We start from the raw sequence: 24,639 nt of genomic DNA, 5'->3' as shown, positions 1-24,639 counted from the left end.
GTTTCTCTTTCTATGTTAGACTCCAAGATTTAAGTGGCTTATATTCGGGCCTTATGTTCTAATTTTTGACCCATAGTACTTTGTTACCATACCTATAGGCAAAGCCATCTGAGGCCGTCACCTAGATATTTATACCCGAAGCTATGTAGGACTGCCAATGAAAGCATTTTACACCAATCACACTGAACTTGGCACTATCCTCAGGGCTGATCACACCCTTGACCGACTCTCAGCCATTGCGCTGTGTCCTCTACCTTAAATGCATTCCCCTGTTCCACACCACCTGGCAAACTTGTCTTCTTTCTTCAAGCACCAGCTCAAATATCAGTAGTGCTGGAAAGCTATTCTTACCATTCCCAGGCTCCTCCTGTGAGTCCCTGTAGACTGGGCAGGGATCTCTGTGCTAGCATTAACACACTGAGCTGTTGTCACGGTCTGTGTCTATGTGTATAAGGGAACCCCGAGCTCTCCCAGCACCAGCACCAGCACCAGCAGTTAGCACAGCCCCTGCTGTATGGTTAGTGTTCTATATATTTTTTTTTTAATTTTTTTTTTAAAGATTTTATTTTTTCCTTTTTCTCCCCAAAGCCTCCCGGTACATAGTTGTATATTCTTCGTTGTGGGTCCTTCTAGTTGTGGCATGTGAGACGCTGCCTCAGCGTGGTCTGATGAGCAGTGCCATGTCCGCGCCCAGGATTCGAACCAACGAAACACTGGGCCGCCTGCAGCGGAGCGCGCGAACTTAACCACTCAACCACGGGGCCAGCCCCAGTGTTCTATATTTTTAATAAATAAACAAATAAATACTTTTTGGTGACAACAGTATAAATTGGTTGCCTTGGTGAAGAAACAGAGAAATTAAACTCCGTGTTAGGATCTGACTGAACTCTCAGCCTGAGGTAGGATGACTCCAAAGCGTGCACTGTCTAATGCTGGGCTTTGTAGCTGCAGCTAGACTGCCCCGTCGGGTTCTCTCTCTTCTCCTGGAGCCTAGGGTGGGGATCCCAGTGGGCACTCAGAGCCTAGGAAGGAGACCTGGCATGCAATCATAGCCTTGCCAAAGAAGTAGGACTTGAGCAAGTAAACTCCATCAACTCGCAGGGATAATGTTTCTGGGGTATTTCTGTGGGATGTCTGATGGAGGAAAAAGAAAAAGAAAACATAGAATAGAAGAAACCAGGCACAGTTCTTTGCCCAAGTAACACTCAGGAAGCAAAGTATATTTCTGTTATTTCCCCAAGTTGGGACCGTCAGTGGTTGGGTCTTTCCTGTGTATGCAAGTACATGAAAACAGGACAGACAAATTGAGAGGGTGGGTGTACTTTAGAGACCATTTTGTCCAACCTTCTCATTTTACAAACGAGGAGAGTGAGGCAAAGGATTAAGTGACTTGACCAAGGATACCAAGGATAAAGACTTGACCTATTTTATGACAGGGGCCTACTATTCAGATCTGAGGACAATGGCTCTTCCAGTACCTAGCCATGCTGCCCTCTGAATTTCAGTTTACACCGTCAGCTCAGCCCATAGCCATCTCCCTTTTCTGCAGTTGGACCTTTCTTGTCTGTTCCTTCTTTCTTTCTCTCTGGCCCCCGCCTCCCCCATTCTCTCTGTCACTGTTGACATGTGGCTTGCGGCACTGGCAACCTTCCTACCTAGATTATTGATTTTTGCCAACTGGTTGCTGAAGGGTCTGCTCTCCCACTTTGCTCTGCCTTCCTTTTCACTCTCGGAAATGTAGAAGCAGCTCATAAAAGTGGGCTCCCACACATTTTGTAGATCTAAATTGGGCCTCAGTACAATGCACATGGTAATGATAAACAGCTTTGGTAGGGAATGACCAGTTGGAGGGTTAGGCTGGCTTCCCTGATCATGTCGCTTGAACTCTGGAAGCATGTTCAACTTTTTCCTTTATTCTTGGGTAGTGAGGACCCTTCAAAACTGTATATTTCTGAGATAGTCAAAGGAAGTTTACAGACACAATTTCTACATGTGGTAACCAACGTACGAAAATAAGAAAAAGAGTTGCATGTCATTTCTTTTTCTTTTATGAACAATCTATAGGTTAGCCTGGTCTTGTTGACCACTTTATTTCCATTTCTACTTGTGGCTGAAATAGTCTTTGAAATCACCACAAGCAATTTTTAAAAAGCTAATTCATCATTTTTTTCCTCCATATCTAATTTTCTCTGCACTGATAGATATAAAAAAGAATATAAAATAAGCAAACAATAACTATTTTTCGGGAGTAATTTTTCCTTCTTTCATTTAAAGGACTATTGGTAAAGGTGGAATATTCTTGATTTTATATGGTGTTGATTCCCCACAGATGACTAGTGTTCAAATGCTAGCCTTCTATGTGTTAGGTACCAAATTGACCTTTTTGTGATCAATTTGTTTTTATCCAGCTTTATTAACAGCCAACCGCTGAACCATTGATTGGATCGACGAGGTGCTGATGTGAAACGATCACTAAACGTGGCCAAAGTAACCAGACTGACTTTTGTGTGGTTTTGTTTTCTGGACAAGGACTCTCTTAGTTAGAACAGCATTTAATTGTGCCCACCACAACTAAATAAAACCCACGAGACAGTTACAAATGACCTGTCACAAGAGGGGAGGAGTGTGAAGTCGAAGAAGGAGCGGGAGGGAGAGCCTACAGGCCTTCTGTGAATGACCATAACACCCTATTGACTTTGGGGTTTGGCTTCCCTGGGCCGGATATGCCTGGAAGGGTCTTAAAGGTTAAGAGCCAGGAGTCTGGAGAGGCGAAGGGTTATTGTATTTGGTTACTGAGGTGACTTCCACATGGTCACCATGGAAATCCTTTTCAGTGAGGTCTCCTGAGATGACGAACCGGGGACCTGTCCGTGTGGACTCTGGTCATGTGAACTGTGTGGGACAGGGATTGAAAGGTTGGCTAAGTCTCTTTCTATATTTGGCCTCTGGAGCTGCTGCTGTGTGACTCCCAGTAAGCTTTCCAATGGCTGTTCTCCAAACCTGGGGCTGAGTCAGTGTGCGAACAGGTCTAGGCCAGTCCTTGATGGAGCCATGTGCCTAGTCCAGGAGGCCTGCTGCTACTGCCCTGTGCCCTGTAGTCCCTGTGTCCATTCTCCGGGCCTCTTGCTGTTCTGTCTGTCCTTAAGTCTCTCTCCCCACCTTTTCCTTTCTCCTGCTCCTGTGATGTGTGGTGGGAAATGATCTGTGTCACAGTGTTGGTGGGAAATACTAAGCTAGGCCAAATAATAATACCTTGCAATTATTTAGCATTAGATTGGGTGTATCTCCCTTGGGAAATATATTCCTGGGAGTATACCAGTAAAATGAGTTTCAGTTAGCTGAATCATATTTTATAGCTACTGAAGTTATTAATTTAGAAATCTGTTCTCAAGGACAAAACCTGACCAAGGCCATCGCATCCACACACTGAGATTTTCAGTGAAGGTTTAAGAGGCATATTTTCTGATAAATTACATGGTAAAAACACTTTATGTAACCAAAAAAAAAAATTCAAAATTGCATTTTCTTGATGCTAACTTGAGAGGGAGCTGCATTTTCTGAGATTATTCCGTCCTCTGAAATGTAGTAATAATAACCAATACTCATTGATATTTATCATGTGCTAGGCACCGTGCGAAGTCCATGGACATAAATCATTTCACATAATCCTCCTAATAATCCTTGAGGAATGGAATATATTTATCCTAATTTACAGATTTTGAGACTGAAGTTCAAGTTAAGTAGTTTGCTCAAGGTCACACAGCTGTCAGATGGTAGAACTGAGATTTGAACCCACCTGGAGTGTAGCTCCAGAGGTCCTATCAGATTACCTATTGACTATTTCTTTCCTGTTATGGATGAAGTAGCATGCCTTCATCTCAAATATTATTCAAAAAACTCCTTAAGTTTATATGCTAAAGCCCATAGGCCACGTACTGATGTCTTTAAATTTTTATTTCCCTTAGAGCTTATAACTAAGGCTGATGTCTGGGGCTGGTCAGCTCACTTGGTTAGAGCTAATGGGGCCAAGGTGACCAGGTTCAACCCCATATGTGTTTGTTAGCTGGGCTGAGTTTCATGGCCACAGAATTAACCTTTCACCTTGGCCAGCTGCCTCACAAAGGCACGTTGTTGATCGGAGAGAATAAGGAGGGGGTGGTGGATAAAATGGTGCAAACCACTTGACCAGCCAGCCGCCCAAGACTGTGGATGGTGGTTCCATACTGTTCTCTCTCCAATTTGGGACTAGATGTTATTGCTGTTTTTAATAGCTTAAAACACCATTTCTTAGTGTGCTCCGTGGAGCCAATATTTGTTTTACTGTTTGCGTGTGAGGAAAGGTTGCCTTGTCAAGTCAGTTTGCGAAATTGGGAATTAAAGAGCTTTCTTAACTATGGGGCTTTAATATGTTAATGTCCGCTGTAAATCTCCCAGAAGGATGTGTGTGGTGGAGTAGGTCACATTTTCAGAATTTGTTTGACCTCAGGACTTTCTCCCTGGATGAGGATTCTTAGAAGCACACTTTAGAAAGCTTTGTCTTAAAGTGTGTTTGTTCTGTTGTTCTGTTTATTTTAAATCCCTGTGGAGTGGTCTCTTTCCACCTCAAAGGAAAGTCAGTTGTAGCTAGAAAGATCAGTTTCCACACCCTCCAAACGTTTGTCTATGTGGATTTCCTTTCAGCAGGTTGTATCTTTGCCTCTCAAGTAGTCCTCCATCTCCTGTCTCATTTTCTCTTTTTTGCCCTCATTTGGTGACTAGGGTTCTGTTGCTGTCTCCGCACCACACGCCCCAAGTCCGTGGCACAGCAGGGACTAGAACCCAGATCTCTGAGCTCTGGCCCATTTCTCTTTCCAGCAGCCTATGCTGCCTCCCAGTGGACAGAGCATTTGCGGGGAGTGGAGATATTCATCCTCAGTTCTTTTCTGGAAAGGGTTTGATTGGTGACTGTGAGCATTTCTTTGGCCTGCCTTTGCTCTCAATTTGTCAAGTGGCATTGTCTTACCTCTCGGGCAAGACTGAACGACCCCCATCCCCCATCCCCCCAAAATTAGCTGCATTATTAATAAACACTTGAAAGCATCACTTAAAGGTTCTAAGAGCAAATTCTAAATTGACTTTCTGCTGGGAGAATAATCACATTGGAGGGACTCAAGAGGGGATCACTGCCAGCCCCCAACCTTCAGGGGGTGCTGAAGTCCACTCGAATCTGGTCAATCATGATCTTCTGCTCCAGTGCTCACTTTCTCCTTTATATCTCTCTTTAACTTTGTACAACTCCAGTGGCAATTTTGGTGGTCTGATAATTTGGAAAATAAGTGAAAGATAAATTCTATTTCATTTAACTTAAAAAAATTGAGCCCAAGTGAATAATCTTTATGCTCTCTTCCCCGGTCATATTTAGATACTACTCCTGAAGAATAGTAGAGCTGCCAAAATCAGTAGGGTTTTTTACCAAGCTCTGCTTCAGTAATCCTATCACTTTCCTGAAGAATTCATTATACTGAAATAAACACATTAGGAACTCCTTGGTCTTTTACAGCTCTAATATTTATGAAGTACTGAGCCTCCCAGCCAGCCAACAAGGAGGCAGGTAATTCCCAGCAATCGGTTAAATAGACTTTGGTTGATTTGGATTGCAAAATATAGTTGCCCTGATTGGCCCCATATATGGACATGCATTGTTCTTCAGTCATTCAAAAGCTACCTAATTATGAATATTGAAGTATAATGTTCTGGCTTTTAACATAAGGCACTTACCTTTTAATTGGCCATCAGCTTTGTTTTTAGCTCAGATGCATCTCCACTGGGATTCAAATGAAGTGGGGAGACAATCAGCCAGTAAGCGGAGAAAAGGGTAAAATGATCGTGGATAATTAAGTGGCAGCAGGGAAAGTTAGGGTTAGGCTAGATGGAGAGAAACAAAAAAATGAAACTCACGGGAAACAAGCTCCCTTCACTGCCACACTGCCAGGCACACCCGTTTCGAAAGCACCTTTTAATCCCCCTTGTCAGCTTTCAGGTGGGACATCCGTACACGTTGGAGCTGACATCTATCAGCTTGATCACACACTTGACTCCTCCCTGCCCTGCGACTCTGAGCCAAGCAGAGGGCGGGGCGTTGGATGCTCGCTGCACAAACTTGGCAGGGAACAAAAGACTGCAAGCGAAGGCTAATTGGAAGCTGCCCCAAACTGCACTCTGTTGGAGCTATTTACAGTATCTTTCAAGCAGCCAACTACTGGATTATTCCGTTAAGGGGCTGTGGGTGGGGGTTAGGTGGGGAGTGCCCAAGGGGAGGAAAATGACCTGAAGATCCAGCTGGTTTGGACATGGCCATGGATGCTTTCTTAACCTCTTGAAATGCTAACTCCTGCAGGATCTCAATGCTTGGTACACAGTCTTCAACACTCCCCTTTACGGCAGGCGCAGGGTCCCTCTTCTGGGTCTGTGTCCCTTTATATTCTGGTGGAAGCTATGGTCCTCTCCCCAGCAAATGAACTTAGATACACGCATTGTTTTTTTCCCAAGTAATTTCAGGAAGCTAAGGAACCCCTGAAAGACTATCCATGGATCTTCTAATGTTGTCAGTTTAGAAAATCCTGCTTTAGATGCAGAGCTAGGGTCAGGAAGTTCTCCGGACTCTAGAGAAATGATAGTACGGGGACCTAGGACATCTTTGTGAAAGCTCCTGTGAACTGTGGCTTTTAGGTGTTTTTTGTCCACCATTCTTTCCCTCCTGTTCCACAGTGATTATAGTAAGTTTTATTTCTTTGTGATTTTGTAGTTTACAGGGAACTTTTTAAACGTCCAATTTAGCTCTTCCCACAGTCCTGTGAGGTAAGCTGTACTGTAGCCCCATCACTCACGGCTTTTTCCATCAAAAGTTCCAGTTCTCTCAGACGCTCCATCCCACCTAACTATGTGCTGGGGTGATGGAGGCAGATGGGACTGGGGGAGGGAGGGAGGGGTTTGGGGGTGGGGGAGGAGCATCTACAGTGAGCACCACTCAGAGAGGTGAAAGTGGAACAGTTGACATGGCTCAGAGATCTAGGCACCTTCTCTCTCTCAACTTCTGGTGTTAAGAGGGGACAGGAGAACTATTTTTTCTTGATCCATGGTCGGATGTCACCAAGTCTGGGTGTCACCAAGTCTGATTTTATTGATTTTGAATCTGTGATCATTGTTGCAGCGACCTGGCTGAAGTTTACTTTTTTTTTTTTTTTTTGAGGAAGATTAGCCCTGAGCTAACATCCACTGCCAATCTTCCTCTTTTTGCTGAGGAAGACTGACCCTGAGCTAACATCTGTGCCCATCTTCCTCCACTTTATATGTGGGACGCCTACCACAGCATGGTTTGCCAAGCGGTGCCATGTCCACACCCGGGATCCGAACCGGTGAACCCCAGGCCCCAAAAGCGGAGCATGCGCACTTAACCGCTGCGCTACCGGGCCGGTCCCTGAAGTTTACTTTTGTTTCCTTGATAAGGCAGACCCATGAAATAAATATTGTAAAGATCTAGGCAAATGTTTATAGAAAAACATAAGCAACTTTAGTGAAACATTTGTATTCAGGTACTTGAAAAACACCCACTTGTATTTAAAGATCCAAGATGCAGATCTACTTTATTATTTTATTGAAGCAGGTCTCATAAGTCACCATTTAGAGACTGTCTTTGTTAATATAATTCTAGCTAATTCTAATTATGTATGCAATCCTAATAAAATTTTCATGTCTTTAAAAGTAGTCCTTATCATTTTAGACTCTTACCAATTCGTATGCTTGCATGTGTGTGCATATGTGTATGTGCATGCATATTTGTGTGTGCGTGTGTACATTTTTTTTTTCCATTCCTCACCTCCTTCCTCGCTGACATGAAGTCATAACATGACAAGGGACTTGTCCACAACTATATCCCACAGCCTAAAACCAGGCCAGCTGTAGAGTAGACTGTTGAATGCGTGATTGGATTTGTAACTGTTGACTTCAGATTTTGGGAGGAAAGCCAAAGAAATTTTTTCCTTTCTATTTTTTAAATTGTCCTTCTTCTCTGTCTCTGTCTTTATGCTTTGCCTTCCTTTTCTTTTATTTCCAGAGGGGGAGAATTAGATTCCCAGAACCTATGACAGACATTGGCCTGTCTGCTAAGGATGTGGGAAAGCGTTGCAAAGGACTGCCTGGGGGAGCTGTTAGGGGGGACCCTGGGGTGCAGACTGGTTTATTGCCAATTCTCCTTCAGTGGCAGTTTTAGGTCAGTGACTCTGCAGTCCTAGGCTGACTTAGTTGGCCATTCCATAAGCCACGAAGGACATCTAGATGGAATTAATCAGGAAACTTGGCCGTCCTCTCGGTCCACATCCCATCGTTTTGGCCATCATTGAGAATCATTCACATCCAAGGTGCATATTTGGCCAGCGGAGTTTCTTAACAACTCCATTGAGAAAAGGTTGGATGGACGTATCTAATCAGAAAGGGTTTTGTGGTTCTAGAATGCAGGAATTACATTGTCTGCCTGTAGAATGTTTGAATAGTCTTTTGGGTAGATATTTTCTACCATTTTATTTCCATCTTCTTTAAGAATGAGACATTTGGATTGAAGAAAAAGGCCCCATCATTCATCTCAAATCTGGTCTATAAAACTAAGTACCTTTGATTATGCCTCCCTGTAAGTGAGTCCTGGTTGCGTAGACATATCAAGTCATGGGATTATTGATACAATATTAAGGCCACTCATTCAAGTGTCAGTTGGGCTAGACAGTAAAGGAGAAACTTGTATTTAGGTGCTACCCAAGTTTACCCAGCCTCTTTTCTACTGTGGCACTGGCTTTAATGTGTGTAAATGCTGAATAGACTCTACCTTAAGTGTGGCCACAGGAGGCAAGAGTGGGCTGGAAATGATCACTACATAGGAGAAGCCATCATCTGGGGAGAAGTTGGTTTAAGACCATGGGTTGTCAGGCATCTTGATTTCCATTCCCAGTATTGTCCCTGCTGAAGCCAACCTGGAAAGCCATTGTGACACACTTCCCTCTGTGCTGCACTGTGTGAGGCCTTTGGATGCTTCCACTTTCTCTGTATGAAATTTCAGACCCATAGAAATTAGCCTAGAGAGTCTTCTGTGCTGAAAGACTGGTGGGACTTTTGGACTCCCAAGTTCTTGATTGATCTTTTTATCTTGTAGTGACTTGGGGAGTGAGGTTCTCTTGGTTGTTTCTGAGGCTGCTGTCTTATGCCCTCAGCCTGTGACCAAGGTCACAGCCTGTGGCCTTGGACTAAGCGCTTCCTTGTTCAGGATGAATTTAGGCACTTGACTTGCATATGCTCTTAACTCATCTCTCCAAATTCCTTCAAAGTCTCTGTCTGTCATATGCTCGCCACTTTCCTAAACCAAACTTTATTCTGTTCTTGTCCTGTGAGTCCTAACACGCAGATTTAGAAACATTTCCATGAAATATGAAAGCTGGGTTTAATGGCTGTTTGAAATCACAGCCCACATCCGGCACATTGTGGAATGTGGTGTGTGCTCACACACATGCTGACACATGCTTACCGTACATACACGTGATTGCCATTTTTTTAATAATGTCCTCCTTTCTTCTCTCTTTTCTATACATAGCATGCCTATAATCTCCGGAGGTAAGACCTGCCCCATTACACACAAGATGATCATCACTAACGCAGTAGGTGCAGAGAGATAGAGACATCTAGCAGTGTGTTAATAAAGGGCCTGGTGAGGAATAGAAAAATGCCGCCCCCAGGTAATTCTAATAGACTCCCTGCAGTTTTCTGTGACTGTGACTGGAGAGGTGGTGGATAGCAGTCGGGGAGAGAGGGCACACCCATGTGCACCCACGGGTTAGCTCAGAGGAAAGGAGGAGATTTCTGCACTTCATTTTCTTCTTGTCTAGGAATTTTTAAAAGCTTCTTCTGTTTAGGCAAATTAAGAGCCTTGCCAGGTTTCAATTCCCCAAAGCTGGGAAGGGTGCATTAGGTGTCACCTTCATGCCAAAACAGCCATCTCAATGCCAAAGCCATTGACTTTCTGATGTTTTCTTTTGGGTTTATTTCTCTACCTGTTCCTCACACGTTGTGTCTTCCCTCATTGCCTTTGTCTGTTTGTCTCTGTCCATGTCTTTGTGGCTTGGCCTCGATGTCTGGATGTTCCCCATCTCTGTGTGTTTCTTGGTTCCTGCGGAGCCTGCCTTGTGCCTTTCATTACCACGTTAACAAACTCGAGTCGTGCCTAACGAGGACGCCTCATACGTTATGCTAATGATCAAGAGACATGTTAATGATATTTTAGAAGCCTAATTAGTGGAATATATAACTATATGCAATTTGGTAATGGACTGTGACAACAAGTTGTTAAAAGGGGGCTTGACAAATCCAGTTGCATGTGGCCTCAGACAAACAGGAGCTGAGAATGGATGAGTGGAAATCAGACAGGGAGATAGAGGGAAGAGGTGTGTACTGGGGGTGTCAATGCCGTGGGGACATTTATGTGGGGGTCAGTCTTTCTTATGGGTATTGCTGCTTTCCTGTCATCCCTCCACTGTCCTAAAACCACAAGGCTTACTATATTGAAAGAATTACTTACTAATGATTCTTACAATTTCTTTTCTTGTAGTTGATCATACACATATATCTTTGTTAGAAATGTTATTTTGATTATGCTATTCTCTACAGTATTCTTACTTCCAACTTGTAATGGGAGATGCCTATACAGAAGATAGAAGAAGATAGGTTCTTGTGGCGAAGAGAAATTATTTTGTATTATAAACCAACAATCAAGACCGTGTAAACTGGGAAATTATCTGTATTGTGTCTATCAGTATTTTGATATTGTTGGTAAGAGTACAACAAGGAGTGGTGCGTGTAAAATCATTCAGCTGTTCGAATGTCATTTTCTCTCAGTGAAAGAATTGTTTAGAAGCATATATTTCTTCAATTGGAAGCTTCCTTCCTCTAGCACAGTGATTCCCAACTTCTGGGCCCTGGACCTTGGTGGAGCCATGAAGTTGTTGAAAAGGTTTGGTAAATCCATGAGCATACTGAGCATTGTCTATAAACAGAATAATGTCATGCACACACACACCAACAACAGATAGATAGACTTACTAAAATTCTTTGAATGTATGCGATGCTATTGTGGTTAATAAAATGCACATTCCCTTAAAAAAGCATTTGTCAGTTCCTACTGGCTTTTTGTCCATGTGCATCTTTCTTCCATCGGTAGAAGCTAAAAATATAACTACTCTCTTATAGTGGTCCTTGCAATTTTTTGATGTTAAAAAAGGAGACCACACATTCACAAAGGTTGGGAACCTCTGCCTAACTGTTGTTAAAAAAATTTAAGCAGTGTTTGCTGGCCCCATGGCCAAGTGGTTAAGTTTGTGCGCTCTTCTTTGGCAGCCCGGCATTCACTGGTTCGGATCCCAGGTTCAGACCTACCACTGCTCACCAAGCCATGCTGTGGTGGCATCCCCCATACAAAATAAAGGAAGATTGGCTCAGTGACAATCTTCCTCAAGCAAAAAGAGGAAGATTGGCAACAGATGTTAGCTCAGGGCCAATCTTCCTCACCAAAAAAAATAAATAAAAAAAATTGAGCAAATAACTTTCACTTTTGGTGGCTATTTTAATTCTAGAAAATCTATTTGTGAAAATTTCCATAAAGTATTGTCTGTCTCTCCAGTGACTCTTATAAATTTGGGAATATATTTCCATAGGGTAGAAAATCCCCCTTAGTTGGAATTGAATTGTTTTCATATGGAACATGTTACTCCATGGCTCACCAAGTAGAATCTTGGGCACTGCAGTGTACAGGTGGCACTAGCTTATGGGAGCTTCCATTCCAGAAACTTGTTCTCTTTTATTTTTCGTCCAGGATTAAAGTGCCTAGGGCAGATGGACTTGCAATATCACGCTTCGCCACCAGGGAAAGCTTTCAGAGACATATATTCAGAGCGACCGTGTCTCAAGTTTGTAGCTTCTTGAAGGATAAAGACAGTTATAGAGACAAAGAAAGTTAGTTTTATGTACCAGTTCTATACTCTTGAAATATATTTTATCAGGTTATTGGCAATGAGGTATACTTGTAGTTTTTCCTTCGCTGTTCTTCCCAAGGCAGTATGCCTTGTTACCATTGAGGGAGGTGGGAGGGTGTAGATTTTTTTGTTTGGTTTTGATTATTTACTGAGTTCTAAGTGCTTTTTCTTTATTGACTGGTTCAAGCTTCTTCCTGTGATCTCCCTCTGGTTTGGTACTGGGACATGGCATTGGGCACAGAATGGCCTCCCACAGTGGTCCTTAAGTTAGTTCTTGAGATTGTCTTCCTTTGCCCTGCTCTGCGTTCCCTTAAAGGATTGATTTTAAAAAGAAAGAAGGAAAAATATACATCACTCCGCTTATTAAATTGTGCCCTCTTGACATCCAAGATACTTAGTCTTCTGAATTTAGATACTGCCCATATTCAGGCTTTGGTAAATGCTTGCTAGTGAGAGAAGCTGTCTTTTAAAGGGTGGCAGCAGTTGTGTTTTTAGAAATATGCCAAGAAGACCTACCTGGAAGCCCTTTTTGAATGCAGCGAGTCAAACATGCGTGTGGTTTTGGTGCTCTGAAGACTCATCTTCTTTCTCTCTTGTGTCCTTCTCTCCTCTTCACTCTCTCCTGCACTGAGACTGAAGAGACGTGGATTCGCATTTTTTTTTTTTTTTTTAAGAATTTATTTTTTCCTTTTTCTCCCCAAAGCCCCCCAGTACATAGTTGCATATTCTTTGTTGTGGGTCCTTCTAGTTGTAGCATGTGGGACGCTGCCTCAGCGTGGTTTGATGAGCAGTGCCATGTCCGTGACCAGGATTCGAACCAACGAAACACTGGGCCGCCTGCAGCGGAGCGCACAGACTTAATCACTCGGCCACGGGGCCAGCCCCGGATTTGCATTTTTAAGACCCGGATTCAGTAGCTAGGCAAGGTTCTGCTAATGTGGCCTTTTGCATTCCACGACTTCAATATTCTCATCTTTAAGATGAGCATCATACTGCAGTTTTTCCTTCTCTATTTCCCCTACATTTTTATTGATAAAGCACTGAAGGAAGATTAGGTATGAATTCAAGATTCTGTTATTGTCTCTGATATTTGTTTCCAATTAAAAATGAGAACTAATGTTTGGGAGGGAGACAGAAAGGGAAAAAGTTTATAAGTGAGCCAGTGGAAAAAGCACATTCATTATCAGTGTCTTTCTCACTGAGTCGTTTGAAGCTGGGAAAATTAGCAGCCGCTTTGAAGCTTGGAAGATCTTTCATCTTTGTGTGTGTGTGTGTGTGTGTGTGTGTGTAATATTAAGTTGAGATTCTTTTTCTTGCCACTTATTTGGTTTTTCTGCTAATAATGAAATTATAATGAGATCCCTGATGGGATTAAAAAAAAAAGGAAAAAACACCTCACATGAATTATCCCATTTCCCCCTCACCCTCCTTCTGCCTTTCTGTAAAATCTATTCTGCATAATAGGTCTTTGTCTCTGGATTGAGACAGAATTGAAGGAGGCCAGGAGTTGGAAATGCCCCATTGTTCTTTTTGGGGAATAGCGTACAAAGTTCTGTTAGGCAGAGAATGCTCTCTCTACCTCCACCTCTCAGTGCTGTTCTCCCTGGACCCCGTCACCCCCATCCTCACGCCCCGCCACCCCTGCAACTTTGGATAGGAAGGAGGTGAAGACAAGTGTTTGATGATTTTGCAGCCTCAAATTAGTGTTGAGTTTATCTGAGGTTCATATTCTCCCTTCCCCCCTTTTAACTTTCAGCATCCATGACTTGGGCTGGTGTAGAGGGACCGAACATCTGTCCCGATTGGCAGAAGTAGGGTGTTTTGAAACCTTGGGAAAACCTTGCTCAGGACAGTAATATTTCTAGTAGCAGATTGCCCTCCCTGTTACCTGTGATTGCTGTCGCACTGTCCTTTATCAGTGGGGCGTTTGCGAATGCAACTGATGAAAGAGGGCTCACTGCCCTGGCTGAACCTGCCTTGTCTCCGCCTGGTTTTCTACATGTGAGTCGAGCAGATGGAGCCCTTGGTGGAATGCGTCAATATATAGACTGTTCAAGTGAGACACACACTTTTCTAATTTCATAATTTCTGCCTGTAGGAAAGGCACTGCTGTGGTCTATTCCAATGAACACTTTAAGCCTTGGCAACTCTCAATTTCAGAAAATTCTTCCATAATCCAACCTAAATCTTTTCTGCTTCGGTATTTTGTCTTAAGTCAGAGATAGCCAACTGCTCTTTGCTGGTCTTAGTACTCTAGAAAAATGAGGTGTAGAAAATGAGTGAGATGAGAGTGCCTTGTCTCTGTCTGTGGCTTAGCCAAAGGCTATTTCCTGAATATTCCATGTTTAGGTTCTTCTGATCAACACTAAAGACCGGTTTCAGGGCCTCGCTCCCACTCATGTCTGTAGGATCCCCCTCTCTTTCTTCCTTCTTGCCATTAAACAGGTATAATAAAGCTGGGGAATCTTTACAGTTGGTGATTTTATATCATAGATCAAAGATCAAAGCAGAGGAATACACAGCAACCGTAAAATTAACTGCTTTTTCAATTTTACAATGCTTTCAGTGATAGAGAATCTTATAAATTTAATATTAATTAAACACTTAGCTTTTAACCTCCTCCTGCATCTACTTTTGGCTGGTGGCTGGAAAAAATTAATTGGGCATCTTAAATCTTGTGTTACTAATGCCTTGACAGGAGGGGTTTCAAAAGCACTTATAACTTGAGCAAAATGCACATGGAGCATTTATCCTTCCACTCACCTAAATGAAACTGCCTTTTTTTTCTTCCTTAAGGAAAAATGAACCATTTGCTAATTTTTCTTAAAGGAAGTATAACTTACAGTCCCCTTTCATAGTCTGAGCTTTAACTCAGTCCCTTGGCAGATTTAACAGTTCACAAAATGGAAGCCGTAGAACTTGCATTAGTGTAAATGTCCCATTGATTTTGGAATGCTTTGGTACAGATGTGCGGCTGGCAGTTGCTTGGCCTGATTGTTGTGTCACTTGCAGCTTCTGCATGTTCAGTTCAGCAAGAGTTGCCTCCTGCTTGAGTGAGCGTGGTAGGAGACAGGGCTCACAGTGGCAATGGGAGGCCCACATGGTGGAATCAGAGACAGTGGCACTCAAGAACAGACCCTCAGCATCATGAACAGGAAAGTCAGAATAGCAGAGAAAGGAATAATGAAGGAAGGCCCAGGAGATGGAAAGCTAATGTGATGGATGAGATGTTTTGGGGAAGCTAGACTGGGTTGTTCACATTTTCTGAGCTGCAGAAGGGACCGACCACGGCCTTTTGTTGGGAGATAAGCATCACTCTCTCTTTCATAGCCGTGCAGGCCTCTGAGTCGGTGCTTCAGAAATGGCTCAGTAGAAATAAAAATACCAATATATTGCGTCTCTGTAGTACTTTTTCTCCAAAGAGCTTGGGGCACTGTCATCCAGGTAATCTTCTTTTTTCTCACCTCTCACTATGAAGTACTTAGAGGTGGGCAAGATCAGGCCTCTGAGTTTAGCCACGCTGGTTTCCTGCTGTGACCGTACATTTGAAACTGCTAGCTGGGTGTTATGGTAAATAGAGCATGGGCCCCCAGAAGGCATCTTTCTGTACCTGTTTTAGACTCAGGCGACTGAGAGAAGTAGTACGTCCATTGCTTTTTGGGGACATCTGTTCTTAGCACAGTGTGCAATGGAATCTCCTGGGTTATGTGTACCTCCCTTTGAGAAAACTCGTAAGAAACTAAATTTGGGGGAAGAAATTTAAAAAGTCATTATTCACGTTACAAAAATGTTTTTAAAAGTCTGCTCTAAGGTTTGCTTTAAATTGCTAAATCTTATAGTCCTATGGTCTTCTAATGAGTCTATCGATCAGTATATAATTGATACTCTTGGAATGGATTTTTCGGGTAAGGTAAGGGATATAGACATGCAACACAGCAGTCTCTTATCTTCTGTACTTTGCTGCAATGGTCATTGCTCTTCAAGTGCCCGACAGTCACCTTGACAATCCCTGATGGCAGTAGGGAGCATTTAATCCAACTGTGAAATAATAAATTAGCTGTGGAGTCACCATGAGACCTGGGAATCCTAGCTTTATGCACCTGGCTGGTCTGCACTCCCTGTGAAACCATCACTGTTCCTTCTCATTGCCGCTGAGCTTTCTGAACCTTTTAAGAACTGAATTGATGGGATGTGGAATTTGCTAGCTGATAAATTAAGGATATTGGTAAATTTAACGACTCTGTTAGAAGATGGCAATTGTAGAATCAGTAGCAACATTTGCCTGTGTGTTCGTGAGTCTATCGGCAGGGATCCTTTATATGTGTATCTCTCTGTTTCTCTCTCTATCTAGATATATATGATATGTGGGGTGCTATAAAATTTTTAGTGCCTTAGTTTGGGTTGACCGCCTTATTACTCACGAGTGAGCTATACAGGTCTTCTTTAACAAGTGGCAATAAAGGCTTTACAGCACCCCTTACACCGTCACGTATTTTTGTTTAGGCCACATATTGTCTTTTTCTTTTTAAGTCTCCCTTTGCTCATGTCCCTCTCAAGTACCTTTGTTGCCATGGCAACAGTTCCATCCTTGCTTAGGGTGGAAGAGAATGACAACCTCATGCAAGATTCTTGAAGTCAGTGCTTGTTTGGTCTGACCTCAAACACTCAGCTGGGGCCAGGGCTGGGGCCCTTATCCCGGTCATCTGTGGCACTTTTTTCTCTTTTATGTCTGAAGCTCTGTTTATTAGTCTGCAGTGGCCGTCGCTACATTAATCATTCTTCATGTCTCCGTGGACCTGTCTTCTAAGGAATGTGAAGAAGCTGATGCTCATGATCTAAAAATTGAAAAGAAAATGTTAATGTTAAGTATTCTGAGTTAAATAGAGAGCTGAGTCCTTGGTTGGGTGCATAATAAAGACTGTGACCAGACAGAAGGGTGAGGAAAGTCCTCTGCATATCAAAGCCCTCTTTGGAATTCCCTCATAGGCACAGTTTCTACGGGTTACTATGTGTATTTTTAGGTTCTCTCTATGTGTCTCTAAGGTTTTCCTCTTCCAGCAGACTCTCTTGCCTTGACTCATGGACTGTGAGTGTTGGAAAGGAGTCATAGAAGTGAGTCGAACCCACTCATTACATTTATAGAGAAACTGAGGTGCAAAAGGTCATGTGGTTAGCTGAGGTCACAGCCTTTGGTGATGCAGGTGAGATAAAAACTCATGTCTCCTGGTCCCCACTTGGACCTCAACTTTGCCACAATTAGTTGATTCTCTAAAACAGAAATTATTCAAAAGGTTTTATTGTCAGGCTAATTTCCCATTGAACTGCAGTGCCATTTCTGTAAAACATAGGTGTAGCCATGGTGATGAGATCATTTGGCAAAAGTCAGCAAGTGGTGAGGCTGTACCCCCTAAATTTCTCAATTCTTTTTCCAACAAAATGTTGGCTTGCCACTTCCTTGATAAAAGGTAGGAGTTCCTGTAATCTGTTATTTCACCCACATTTGGGATGCTTCTATATATGACTACATATATTTATATATTTTATATGGGCAATATTTTGACTGTTTCTTTTTTGAAAGACAGTGTGAATGAGTATGCCAAAAATCACAGATGATATGAGAGATGCTATCAATAAAAGCATGTTTTCAGGAAGGTGAATAGAACAATGTAAAATTTTTCCTAGTGTCATTTCACAAAGTCATTAGAAAAGCCAGTGCTTGTGATCAATGGGTGGGGGATGCTTGTGGAATGCTACATTGCCAACCTTAGTGATTTTTATTAGGGAAAAGAATTCACATCTGAGAGTCTTTTGGCATGGGCATAGAAAGATTGTATAATCCATTCTTGGATGACGTTAAAAAGAATCCTCAATATATTTTTCTTTTCTGAATTTTTTAAGTCTGACTGAGGTATTTTGTATGCCTGGGTAATGTGGCATTTTAGGAGACAGGGCATCCTCTGTTTTAGATCTTCATTTGGGCTTTCTGACCCCCGAAGTGGTGTTGTGTTCATATATTTCAGCGTATTTGTGCATCTTTTGTATATAAGTTGCCTGTAGCAATTAGCAATTTGCCATTAATCCATCTATCAACTAGGTAGCACTATAATATTCCATTTGATATCATATTTCTATTTCCCAAATATTATGGAGAAGAGAAAGCTAACATTCCCTGGGCTCTTTTCAAGCAGGTGAAATGAGATAATCTCTGTAAAGTGCATTGAATGACCTTGAAAGAATGATTATCCCCACTTGACAGATAAGGAAACTGAGCCCTAGAGAGATTAAATAAATTGTGCACTCTTCTATGATTAGTAAGTGACCAAACTCAGGTTTCTCTGATTTCAAAGCCCACATTTCCTCTGAAGAGTTGCCGCCACTAGGTACTAGGTAATTACTGTCTTGTGCAGTCTTTGGATCTTTGCTTTTTTAATGTGCTTAATTCCCTCCTCCACAACTCAGAGTAAAATAAGAATGGCAAGCATTTGGCATCATCACACAAAAACTTGAGAGTCGGCAAGTCTCATCTTACCGTGAAGGTACCTTTGTCATTTCCAGCAGGTTTTCAGGTAGTATGATGTCACTGACAGAGCAGATTATGAAATAGCAACACTTGGGCTGCAGAGGGGAGATCCATCTAGCGAGCTGGAAGAAATTGGGGTGTTGGGGGCGAGAGAGGAAGGAGCAATAGATTAACCTTATTAACACAGAGAGTTGTTTCTTCTTTTTCTTGTAAGTTAATGTTCATAACTGTTGTCTCATTTATTATTGTTATGATTATTATTTTTTTAAGACACCTTAAAAGCCTCCATCTGGCTTAAGTGCTAGATGAAAGTTCTGGTAAAAATAAAACAAATAGTTTCATAAACACAGTGGGAGAGACAATTTCTTTGCTGCAGTGTTCAAAGTGCTTTTTGAACAAACTTAAATGCCTTTGGATGTAAACAACACAGAGAAGCCAGAAAACGTACCTCTCAGATTCAAGAAATAAAATCATGAGAGCTGGAGGAGGGGGACAAGAAATGAAGTAAAAGAGGAAAGTAAAAGCTATCACTCTGCGTTGACCCTTTTACTGAGATAAGGTGTAAAACATAAATAATCCACCTAAGGAGTGACAAGTCCACTTACTTAATTCATTATTTATTTTACTTATTGGAGAAGCTGCTTAGCCTCCGGGCATATTTACAAGTGTGATAGAAAAAAGACAGTCCCTGCCATTACTGTTTACAATCCACAGTAGATGATATATAAACAAGACGTATTGTTTCTTGTAGACAGACATTTGCACAGATATACGTTAAACAAACAAGAGGAAAGTGGTTAATATGCATATGAAATCACCAAGATAGATCAGCTTTTGTAGCAAATGAAGGACAATAATACAAAACAAGGAGTTGGTAACAGAGTTGATCCACATTTGACTGTTTTCATATTTAAAGACAATATTTCGGAAGCTAGTGTGGCTGCAGCAGAGTCAGGAAGCGGGTGAGCAGTGTTGTGACTTGCTTGTTCCACCAGCTGAGCCTGGGCATCGCTCAATAACACCCCTCACCTTCATGGGCCATCAGCCGGAGAGAGGCAAATTAGAGTGGTGGCGGAGCCACAAATCACAGGCTGTTGTTAGATTCAGTCTGACCCTTAGCATCATTTTATCTGAGTCCTCTTGGATTTAATGTGATTCCCTTCACACTCACCCTCTCTGGACAAATACTAATATTGTTATTGTTATCATCATGATTACTGGGGGCTGACCTAACACCCTTCTGCCCTGAAACCACAGGACCTTGCCTTGGCCTCAGCATTAACGGCCCTCACAGCACCTCATTGACATGGCTGCACTGGGGTTGGAGTTACAAGAAGGGAAATATCATTTAGTGCCCTACCTTCATCTTCATTATGTTTTTTTTTTTTTCCCTTTCCTATGATGCTACTCATTCTCCCAAGGAATTAAAATCTCAGGTATTCTGATTTCAGAGGAAGAGTGGGGAAGAAGTGAGGCTCTGAGTTCAGAGAAGTGAGACCTGGTGCTCCTGTCCTCAGGTTCACAGCACAGCTTTTCTACTGGACGTAGGAGTGAGAGAGAAGCCAAAATCTATGACCTTGAGTGTATAGGTTTTCATAATCCGTGAATAAATTTCAGGAATTATAGATGTCCTATTAGTATAGCATAGGCAGAATGCCCACTATGGATTCGACACTGCTCAAACCCTATGTTTGGTTTTTTTCTCAATCTGTTGATTTATATCAATCACCCCAACACACTTATAGCCAGGCCTTTCTAATGACTAATAGACTAGGAAGAGTCAATGGTATAGACACATTGGACATGCATGATGTTTATGGTCTGGAGGATATGGAACCATGAACTCATTGGTGCCCTCCACAAATTTGATGGTGGTGAAAGGACAAAAATGGAGACACAAGAGGATGTTATTAGGGTGACTCTGGGAATAACTTAAAAAGTGGGAAATTGATTTTATGGTGCTTGGACCCTAAACTTGCTCATGCAGTGTTAAGAACTAAAGAGACCTTAGAAATCCCAACTGGTTGTTTTACAGAGAAGAAAACCCAGAGTGGATATTAACTCACTTGAGTTCATACAGTTAGTTAGTGGCATAGCTGGGACTCAAAAACAATTTTCCTGATAGTAAGTCCACTATACTACACTCCCAATGTGGCATGTCCTCAAATGAGTTGTGTTGACTAACTTATTTTTACTTTTCAGGGCCGTCTTCTCTCTCTCTCTCTCTTCTTATATTAATAATCACATCATTTTCTATTACTAGTGTTTTCATTGCCAGATCCATTTTACTATTATTCAGGGGTCTCACTATGGGTTGTTTCTTGGAGCTGGTAGAATTTGAATGGAGTACCTCATCGTGTAGTAGCTAAGAGCGTGGACTCTGAACTCTGACTGCCAGGGTTTGAATCGCTGGTGCCCACAAACTCAGCTCTGCCACTTACATGCTACGTGACTCTGATCTATTATTTAATTTCTCTTTGCTTCATTATCCTAATCTATATGATAGGAAGAATAATAGTACTATCTTCGTAGCTATCTCCCTAATAGTTAATATACATAAAGCAGTTGAAACAGTGCCTAGCTCATGTTAAGCCTCATAGTATATTGTTGTTGTTATTTATTTCCTTCATCCTCAGCAGTGGCTTCAAGCTACCTAAAAGGTTATATAATTTAATTTCACATTTAATTGAGGAAGGAACCCCCTTGTAACAGTCCTTGATAATGGCTATCCAGCTCTCTGTAGCACCGCCTCCTGGCAAGCCAGCTCACCACCCCCTGTAAAGCTCATCCCTCGTGCCAACTTTGTTTTCTGGACCTGTCGAGAATGAGTCTATTCCTTCTTCTGGTCTAGAGATAGCTTCTAAGTGGCTCACTGACTATTCTTCCTCTTGGTTTCTTAAAGCCCATAATCGTGGGTTGCTGGGCGATTTGGCCAGAGGCTCCTCCAAGGATGTCATGGCCGTGTGTCTCCTGAGGGCTGAGGTTGGCCCTCCACAGGACCCAGCCTGGTTCTACACCTGATGGGGCTCACCTTGGACTGTGCATGGTTATGCTCAAGCACTGGTACAGGTGACTGCTATGGAAAATGAAATTTACCATTTCCTTCTTCGTGACTGCCTTAAAGGCTTTGAAAAGAGTGTGCTTTTTGAACTTACTGTCAAAACTGTCTGGATTAGGCTGCCATGGCAGAGCTTAATATCTGTTTGTTCTTCCCCTCCTCCTACAATGCTAATTGGGTTCCGTTCCTGGAATATGAATTGTCCAAATTTGTTGGGTGTCTGGTGGACAACTGTAAGCTCAAAAGGGAAGTGTCAGCTTCCTATTAATGCACTGCCATCCTATGCGCGCAAACTTCCTTTTCATGTAGCACAATAGTGGGAGGTCAGGACTCCCTTGGACATTGTTTAGGGTCTTTGTTTCAGAGGGTTGTATTTTTTTGGGAGACCCGATGCCTCTTAATTGTTCCGTAGTCTGTCAGGACTTAGAAAGGCCCAAACATTTGGGGCTGGGCCTGCTGCTGTCAGTATCTTGGAGAGTGCCATGGTCCATGTACATTGTTGAACGTGGTTCCATATGGGTCTGCCCACTGGCCCCACAGCCGTCTCACAGCTTCACAGGTGACAAGAGCCCATGTTGTCTGTCTTTAGAGATGGCAGCTGTGGGCAGGAGTTAACTCTTAGGCTGCGAATCCGCTGAGCCTTCTTTCTTTGGTCTTCTAGGAAGCAATAGATGCAACGGAGACAAGGTTGAAGTGTGTGTGTGTGGTGGTGGTGGGGTATAGTGAGGGTGGGGGGTGGGGAGGAAAGGAGGAACAACTGTAAAAAATGTTAATTTATTAATCACTGAATATATAGCAGTTCATCTGAAATGCTGTTGCTATGCCAACACCCTGGGAGTTTATTTTCTTAATCCAAGAGAGGAGCTCTCAGTGCCCTGCTCCCCTGCTGTGTCATTTGAATTTGCTGCTGCCACCGCTGCCACCATGGTATCTGTTTTAAAAAGTGGGGGGGAAGGGGAGTGGTGGGGGGAGGGAGGGGAGCTGGGCTAAACCACGAAAGCAGTCATATGCAAAGCAGTAAGAGGCCTTGCTCAGTGCGACTTAGTAAAAATGACACAAATTAATATACTCTACTTAAACCAGACCAAGATTAATGGTTCTCTTTCAGTGCAGCTTAGCCCAACTGTCACTCGACAGGCGTTTGTCGGACAAAATCAACACTAATCAACATTTATTCGTCTCTTGCCCTTGGGTCTGAGGAGCGCGAGCGGGCTGCGCCATTCTCCCGCTCGTCTCGCCACGCTTTTCACCCTCCATCCAGCTTCGCCATATATCACCCTTCCTCCTGGTGCCTCTCCTCGGACGGATCCACATACTCAGCTATCAGGGTACATTAGAGGCATGATAGATTTTCTGTTTTAATTTACATCTATTATATTACAACATAACAGATTCTGATTCAGGAGAGACCAACGTCTCCTATAGGCAGACTCCTTGGGAGGATTTCTGCATTAACTTATTAAGGTTCGTTAGGATGCAGCTTCAGATAGACTCCCTTGCCCGTTCTTTCCTTGTCTCCCTCTCTCCCTCTCTCTCTCCCTCCCTCCCCCCTCTCTGGCACGCTCAGTGAAGATGTCTGGGTGCACCTTCTTCACAAGCACAGCTCATTCTCTTTAGACTTGGCTTCCTCTGCTGGGTCACATGAGGCCGGCTTCCTCCCGTACTTTCTGATTGGACTTTGATCAGCCTACGGTGGGAGTTGTGGGCCCCCCTTTCCTGCCTGGGTAAATGGGCCTTGACAAATCTGGTGGCTTAGAGTCAGTGGGCACCCCCTCCCAGACTTTAGTCCTAGCCCCCAGCATCTTCTTTTGCTTTTTTTTTCCCTTTTGGTCTCAGTTACAGTTAGATTTTATTTTTATTGAAACACAGTTCTACAGAGACAGAGGGAGAAACCAAAATTGGTTGGGCTAACCAAGGAGAAGGAAGTTGAAGGGAGAACCGAAGGAGTGAGTTGAAACAAGGCTGTTTTCTTCTGTACGTGTCCATCTTGGAAGCATCTTACGCCAGTTTGGAACAGGGTGGCTTGTTTCTGGCATATGAGATATATGTATGTATCGTTCCCTCATAAAGTGCCTTTCCACCTCATTTATGATATTGGCTTTTTATTTTTATCCTTTCTCTCCCTTTCTTTCACCAGAGATGTAGTGTTGAGTACATCTTTTATTTGATGACGTAGTATTTCCCCTTGATTTTTGGTGGGCCTGGAGCGTTTATGACTGTTGACTAAGGTCACATTAAGCTTGGATATCTAGTCACCTGTTTGCTGGCTGCAGAGAAGAGCTTGAGAAGGGGACAGAAATCCTCCCCTCTGCTCACCTCCTTTTACCCTGTAGTACTTTACGCACGGACACCGTGGCTTTGTCAAATGCCCAGGGAGACTGTGTCTTTCTTCTCAAATTGGCTGTAACGCTAGATCCTTGGCCACTTAGAAGGCCTGAGTTTATTATTTTTTCCGCCAAGCTGTCGATTCTAAACTGGAGTAAGGTTCCTTTTGTGGGCAGAATGCTGAGGAGCCCCGGGCCGAGTTGGGGATGTGTGGTCTGCGTGTGTTTGCCTGTGGCTGCTGAGTGTAGGCTGTGTTAGGAGGATAGCTGAGGACTTCCATTTTGGTTTCTTATTACGCAGCAATAAAGTAAATGATGCTTAGTATAACTTTGCACTTACAGAACTGTAGCTCGATTTGAGAAACAAAACTCCACCAACAGGAGTGCTCAGTATCTTGAGCTTGGGAGACTGACCTCGTTAATTTTAATGAGGGGAAAAATTCTCCAGCTGGGGCTGAGAAGAAAGTGAAATACCGATGAGGTTATCACTTTGGATGATCTCACTGATTTCAGAGTAGAATCGGAACGATGTTTGGAGAGTTTTCTAAAATCCTGTGGAGAGATTTAGAAGAGAATACATCTGCCCTTGATGATATTAAGGGGCTGCTTCCCCTGGTGGGCAGAGCAGAATTCTACGTTGTCCCTCTTAAAGGTGCTATTAGAAAGGTGAACATATTAAAAAGTTAGGCTGAA

At 42.8% G+C, this 24,639-nt stretch overlaps 1 protein-coding gene and 1 long non-coding RNA gene across 8 annotated transcripts in view; one reads left to right on the top strand and one right to left on the bottom strand.

Annotated features, from left to right (window-relative positions):
• Window positions 1-24,639, top strand: part of PBX1 (PBX homeobox 1) — a 309,428-nt gene that overhangs the window by 47,349 nt on the left and 237,440 nt on the right. The window lies entirely within an intron of this gene.
• LOC139042060 (uncharacterized) lies at window positions 770-6,064 on the bottom strand. Its single transcript, XR_011498280.1, has 3 exons — window positions 5,938-6,064; window positions 5,758-5,803; window positions 770-1,134 (listed from the first exon to the last, which is right to left on the bottom strand). It is a non-coding gene; the product is annotated as an uncharacterized lncRNA (long non-coding RNA).

The sequence above is a fragment of the Equus asinus genome, chromosome 25 (genome assembly GCF_041296235.1).
Source record: "Equus asinus isolate D_3611 breed Donkey chromosome 25, EquAss-T2T_v2, whole genome shotgun sequence".
In the NCBI taxonomy this organism is placed as follows: domain Eukaryota; kingdom Metazoa; phylum Chordata; class Mammalia; order Perissodactyla; family Equidae; genus Equus; species Equus asinus.
This window is presented reverse-complemented; position numbering and strand designations above follow the sequence as displayed.